Source organism: Ciconia boyciana, chromosome 15, assembly GCF_034638445.1.
Source record: "Ciconia boyciana chromosome 15, ASM3463844v1, whole genome shotgun sequence".
Lineage (NCBI taxonomy): Eukaryota > Metazoa > Chordata > Aves > Ciconiiformes > Ciconiidae > Ciconia > Ciconia boyciana.
In genome coordinates, this window is record NC_132948.1 from 15,026,582 (window position 1) to 15,033,834 (window position 7,253).

The following is a 7,253-nucleotide window of genomic DNA, read 5'->3' on the forward strand; positions in this document are numbered from 1 at the left end:
GACTCCTTTTTAAAAAGAAGTGGATACTATTTTAATTTCTTGCAACACCATAAACACTGAAGTGACAAGCATTATGCCACTATTGATTTAACAGCAGGCTAGAGAAAATGATTGTCATATTGTGTTCATCTTTACAATGGTGTAATTTGTATAAATGATAAGATTTCAAATGGCGACTATTAATAGAACTTTTTCTGAATAGAACCTTTCCCTTGCTGAATAAATAAGAGGACTTGTCTGCACCCCATTCTCTCTGAGGTGGAAGACAGTGATGCCAGAGTTGTTAAGCTTCAAGTTGCAGTTTAGCATCCTAGGATTTTTGCGCTGCTGCCGTTCCCATACTTGAAGCTGGATATCCTTTAATGTTGTAGCTAATCTATATCGGTGTTCTTAAACCAGCTGTCACTTGTTCTTCGGGCTAAATGTAAGAGAAATTCAAACTCAGGTTAAGTAATGTAAAAGTGAAAATGCTGTGTTGTTCTGTACGCCATAAAGACAAGCTGAGAGACCTTAAAAGGTGTAACGGTTTTGGCTTGCCCTGCACTTGCATTGGTGGATTTAAGTGGTTTCTACTCCACTATGTCAACAAATGACTTGTAACTAGTTTGAGGAAGCTGCTGGTTTTGGATTTGTGCCCTATCAAGTGATCAGTTCTGGCACAGCATAAGCTCTTCCGAGCACTTCCTCCGTGAAGAATAAAGATGGTAGCATTGTGTGAGAGAGAGAATACAGTATGTGGCCTTTTGCAGCTGGAAGAGCTGGCAGCATACTGATCTCGGCAGTCAGCATCGATCCGAGAGCCGTCAGTGTGTCTCAAGTATTTGAATCGGCAACTGCGTAGGATAAGTTGTGTTCAAGCTCTGATACCGTTTTCCTTGGATGTAATAGAAAAATCTTGGGATTTGACACTCAAAGATCCATCATTAGCTCATTCATTCTGCAAACAAAATACATCCATTTTGTATCAATTTCTAGTCTTCAGTAGAACTGTCGTGCAGATGGCTTAGCCTACAGCAGGAGCTTAGGGAAGTAAGTTGATTCAAGTGAAAGGAGTTCAGCGTTTGAGAAGAGAATGCTCAATTCTAAAGTATGCTCTGAAAATCTGGTTTCTTATGGCCTCTTAGAAATTTCTGCTGGAAGGGGGCCTTATTCTGTACAGTCTGCCCTCTAAAAATAAACCAACAGTCACTGTGTGACTGGAAGTTAGGAAAAGGATCTCTTGATTTTAAAAAGAATGTGTGGGGATTTTACATTTTTTCCACCTATTTTGTCTAACATTCTTTCTGCATGATGTTTGGGAGCTGAAATACCACTTACACAATTCCAAGGAATAACTTCTGAAGAAAACTAATTATACTATTTCCCACAGCAATGCTTAATATGCAAAGATTGCTTCTAAATCTGCTTTTCAGGTCATCCTTCTTTTCTTCACACTTCACCATTTTGACTTTCAATGAGGTAATTTCACCCTTAAGCTCATTAGTTTCCATAGGAAATGAATTATAAAAAATGCTAAGTGTGCCATATGAGGTTTAACATCAAAGACATTTCTAGACAGACCATGAATGTATGTTGAAGCTATATTTGGTCTCTGCCGGGTATTCTTTTCAGTGCTGCTGAGTTTCAGTTGCTTGCTTTCATTAGGTAAGTGTTGGCTTAGGACTTACCTTTTTTTTTTTCCCTTGCAATCCAAATTAATCTTTAATTGTTTAGAATAAAATCTAGTAACTGACTGGACTATTTGAGTCAAATGTGTTTTGTTATGGCTCATGTGCCCTTCTCATGGGGGGGAAAAAATCCCAAGCAGTTGAGTCGCATGCTTTGTAACCAACTGCGCTTAAAGAAAAGTTAGATTTCTGAAAGGAAACCTCAGTTCTTGTTTCTGCTAAGAAGTTACAAATGGATTTTCTTGCTGAATGCTCAAAGTTAGGCTGCATTAGCTGCATGTTAAAGCTTTGGGATTGTTTTCCCATTGAGCCTCCATTCTCAACCATTTTGTTGTAAGAAACCTCGCACACAGGATTCTCGTCAGCTTGCATAGCTCCAAGCTTTTATTTTGAAGCTCTGTTTCAACAATAAAAAAATAGGGGATGCCCATGTATTTTTGTCCTATTCAATCTACCTAACACATTGGCTAGAGGGATTGCCTAGTATATTCCAGAATAATTAATTTAAAAAAAAAAAAGTGACCATTATTCAAATCCAGCTTTACTGAAAAGAATACTCCTCCTGTTTGTTAGCTCCATAACACTTTTGGACATTTTTTCCCATGCAATTGTGATTTGAAATTATTTTCCTCCTCTTCAGCAAGTGTTTAGCATGCTTATCCCATTTGCTGCTTAGTTACAGAATGCAAAATAGCGCAGTAAACTGACTGCATTACCACAAAGGTGAAACTGAATCCCGAGCCCATGCATGAGTTGTGAGGTTTTCTGTCGTTAAAAAGTGGCAGCATGGCTCTCGGAAGTCATAGAGCTGTTAGGAACAAAATAAATGCCGTAAGTAATACCATTTAAAAACTAATCCTAGTCAATATTTACAGCTGAGAGTATTAGAGCACTTTATTCCACCCGGAGCTTTCAGAATTTCTTAAATTTGCGCTATGACTTTTTTGAAGAGCATGGGTGGAAGCTGTTTCTGTTCCTGGGGGGAAAAAAAGAAACAGAGGAGAACCTCGAAACCGTTCCTTTAGCTGTAAGAGGAGGAAAATATTTTATGAATTCTTTGAAGGTACAAAATAAAACACAAATACCTCTTCAGCAGTTAATTTTAGTGATCTGCCTAAAAAAAAAAAACCAGGAACTTCAAAAGGCAAGGGGGAGCTTAAGTCTCCCCTATGTTGTACTCCTGGCTCTTGGGGGCTGACCCAGAGCGAGGGGATGTCCCTGGGTACCGGGTAGGCGTTGGGCTTCAGCATCTTCCAGTGGCAGAAGACATCACCTTCGAATAGTTCGGTGTATCAGCCACATCTGTTCTGAGAATAAGCAGCATTGTTCAATATTTCGTATTCTTCAAGACGAGGGCCTCTCTCAACATATGTATACGTATATAGTCCGTGCCGGACATACGATAGCTGATTTAGCGTCTCGTGTAATTGGCTATACAGTGCTACAGCAGGCAATGATGGAAGAGGTACAGCGTTAAGATAAGCAGTATGTGAGAGGAAATCCAGATTCGCAGAGACGCCAGCCTCTGGCAGCAGTCTGCGCAGGTTTAGAAAAATCTGCTCTTTGGTCACACAGGAGGTAGTAACCAACCACCCCCTTCGTTATCTCGCTAGGTCCCTGAGGAGAAATGCCCAGGCTCTAATCCGATGCGGCAGCTTCTGTGCGCTTCCCATTGCAGGGGCCGCTCGGGAGGCTGCTGTGCTGGCGTACACCACGCGCTGCACTGCTGCTCCCGGCAACGCCCGCACTTCGTCCTTCAGCAAAAGAAGTGTCACTACATTGTAGAAATGAATAGTTGAACACGCTTTTATTGGAAAAGCCACTTTTCCCAGCCCTTCAAACGTAGCTATTGTCAATAACTGAACACAGGTACTTTTCAAAAGTAGGTTTTAATACTTCAATCTTTAGAAATTCAATAAGCAACAGAACATTGGCTCTGAATTACAATGTATAGGGACTTAATGCAGTGGGAGTTATTATTAGAGTACTGAAGACTTCTAAATATTTTCTGAAATCATAAATATATTAACTCTTCCCTTTGAATCATGTAGCATTAATTTAAAAAAAAAAAACCCGACGACAACAAAAAAAGCCAACTTGGAGCCAGACTTCTGTGCTTCAAAACTACTCAACGCAGTCTGGTAATAACAAACGTGGAGCCTTGTCTGCTGTTCATGTTTGAGTCAACTGCCAAGGGGCATACATGTTTTTGCTTCCCCTGGTACCGGATGCAAGGCTTCTATGTCTACGTAGACACATAAACACACACACAAAATATAAGGCAAAACCTACAATCTTGTGTTGCATGTCTCAGACATTAATAGGTGGCAAATGGAAGCTGTAATAGCAGGTGAAATCATAAATAATTCAGTTAAATATTTCAGGAATCAGACTTAAATGCCTTCACATAGAAGGATTAAGATAACTCGATGCACGCTGTAGCTAATATAGGGGAAGACTTGTATGGAAGATTTCTTTCTGACACCTGTTTTTGACATATTATTGCTTTAAAACAATGTGCTGTGTCAGCTGCAAAATACAGCTTCATAGGGCATTTCTTTCATTTAAGAACGCAAATTAATTCCAAGTTGTGGGCTGAACATGCAGGCGTCTCTTGCAAAGATAGGGAAATATCACCAGGCGGCAATTAAAATACCGAGGGGGTTATTAAAGGCAAGAGGACTAGCAGGCTGCCCTTTGGTTCAGCGTGCCACTGAACACCCTGGCTTTGTAATCAGGGAGGCACAGCCCTTAGCAGTTCCTTTCTAAAGAAAGTGAGCACTCAAAGTTTGCCCCACTTAATTTTGTCTTTTGAGCCTTGCCTGCTAAAGGAAGGGAAATAGTTCTCTAGTCAATGTGCGTTACCAGCAATAAATAGCTGGTGGATATAGGATCAGGGCAGCTGCAAATATCCAAGTGTTGGATGCTGAAGGCTATTCCTAGTATTTCAGTGTTTTTGTATACATGCTCCTGTTGCCATGAGGAGTCACTTAATGTAGTGGACTGAGGTGTTTTAAGCCTATGTAGATCTAACAAAGATAAAGCTACGTCAGATGTTTATAGACCTAGCATCCAGTATTGGGTTGCTCAGCCTGTCTGTACACGTCTCTAAAGAGTTAGGATATGAGATAATCATGGCCTTTAACATTAGAGATGCTACTGCTTGGTAAACTTTGCGCTAGAGTGCAGAAGTTATGAAATGCTTAAAATTAAGTTTACAAAACTGTATGCAAACATGCACGATTGAATTCTTACCCTTGGCTTGGCAAGGCTTGGATTGTACAGGCTTAGCTATAAACAGAATTTAACTCCTAGCTCCCAACAGAAAGACTCACACGCACACAGGGACAGAGGACTGCTTTACATTTCAGCTATAAACCACGATGTAACCATCTCAGGTGACTTTCATTTCTCATTCCAGAAAAGGTTTTCTGCATTCCGAAGTACCTTTTCAGAGGATGCTTTCTTGTACAAACCACATCAAAAATTCATGCAGAAGAACAGAGACGAGGTTAGTGAGCACAAGGGAAGATGGCATTTGTGCTGCGCCGTGGGATGTATCCTCATAACCTCAATCCCAGCGGGCGGGAAGCAAAGACCGCTCTTAAAGTTGCACCCATCTATGACTGCCACGCTCAACTAGCTGGCACAGCTTCCGCTCTGATCACGCCCTTGTTGCCTCTGTTTTTGTGAACTGATGTTTCAGTCTTTCTGAGGGCATCACTGGACTGAAGCTTGGCATAGCGCCGGAGCAGCTAGGCTATCACAGTTCTGTGAGGTCTCAGTAGCGTTAGCAGCTACGACTGACGAGCTCGGCTGGTCCCTGGAAGAGCTAGGGGCCTTCACGTGGCCTTTGTATGAACCAGGGGATTTGGCCCAAAGGGGAACACTTGACGGGAAGCCGGCGGAACCGTTCCCCTCAACGGCTGGCACCACCGGCTGCTTAGCTGGCCCCGCGGGAGCGTACACAGCGTTTTGCTCTGACAGATGATCTCCACATTGACTAAGATGTTCTGCTAGGACCAGAGGCTGCTGATCATCCCCTTCTTCAGAAATAACAAAAACTGGTTTGTTCTTATCTGTTTCTACCATAAGCTCCTTTGTTTTCGAACCATTGCCCAAGTTGATTTTCAGTGGGTTGGAGCTCTCTAGAAGATTTTTGGGGCTTTGGCTGTTAACTGGAGATGCCACCCCTAGATGTCTCGAGGGATCCAAGGACCTCACATGTTTGCTGTCAGGGGAACTGGCTAAAAATCCAAAATAAGGGTTCCCAAACCTGGATTTCTTCAAATTGCAGGAGCTCAGCTTCCGCTGCCTTTGTGCAGACAGAGTGAGGGGGTATGAGGCATTACTGGCAGACGAATCGGAGTAAACGGTCTCCGATGCTGCCTCTATCTCAGTGGCTGAGATTACCTTTCTGGTTGGGACACCTTGGGGTCTTGCAGCTGTAGGAAAACCCTGCACAAAATAGTAATACATCAGTAGACATGCCATGAAAAGCAGCTATCTTGAGAAACTTTGATCCCATGGGAACTAAAAGTTAAAATTCCTGGTTATGTTAGAGGTGAGATGCATTCTTTAGCAAAAACCTATGTTATTACCTTAAAAAAGAAGAAACATCCTCTATTAGCTTTCTAACAAGGTCTTGCTTTGATAATTACAGTCAGTGAGACCTAGATACCCCTCCCACACCTACAGATTCCTCGCAATGCAGCAGTAATACATCGATTAAAATAAATTTAAGGCATAACCGGGGCGGGGGGGAAAGAGACATGTCAGAACATTCAATGAGATAATCTAGTCTGAAGGCATTTTTTATTGTTTTTTCTGGACTGGGGATCATTTCTTAACCAGGTGCTAACTGCTGGGAAATACAGCTTCTTAGCACTGCAGGAAAGCCTGAATAAATTACAATATAGTTAGGCAAAAGAGTTTCCCATATACCAAGCAAGAGGGACTGAGATATGTGTCACGTTGGAGGCTGGAGAGGCAAAGCAGTAGGCCAAGGGGAAAACGTGTCCCATCAGCGAGCAGCTGGGGACACTGGGGCACAGCCCCCGACCACCACGTCCTCCCGTCCTTGCAAGACTTACGCTGTTGTCAACCAGCTTTGTGAAGGGACTGTTGGTGGTCCAGCTACACCATTTTTTCTGTAGCTGTGGTATTGGAGCCAGGAAGTCGTGGAAGGTGCGGGCACTCCACGTGCGTTGTCTGGGACAGTGATTTTCCAGCTGGACGTTCCCCTTCTCAACAGCATCTGCTCCTGCAGCTGTGTGATTAGAAGTCAGCCAGTCAGACACAGAGGCTGGGCTCGTGACACTTCTTTTTAGGTTTTTGTCCTGAAAAGAGTAAATAAAGATCGTTTACAACATCTCGCATCAAAAGGTTTTTAAAACACTTTAAAAATACGCTGTTAGTGCAAGAGACTGATTTCTTCAGTGGTTCCCTTCTCAGGACAAGACACAGGAATGCACCTTCTCGTTGCTCTTCCAGCGTGCTGCCTGGAGCTCGCTGGCTTCCCTGGATGCAAGTTTTACCTTGCTTCCCCAGCGTCAGGTTTAACGCTGAACTGGGAAATTTCAGTTA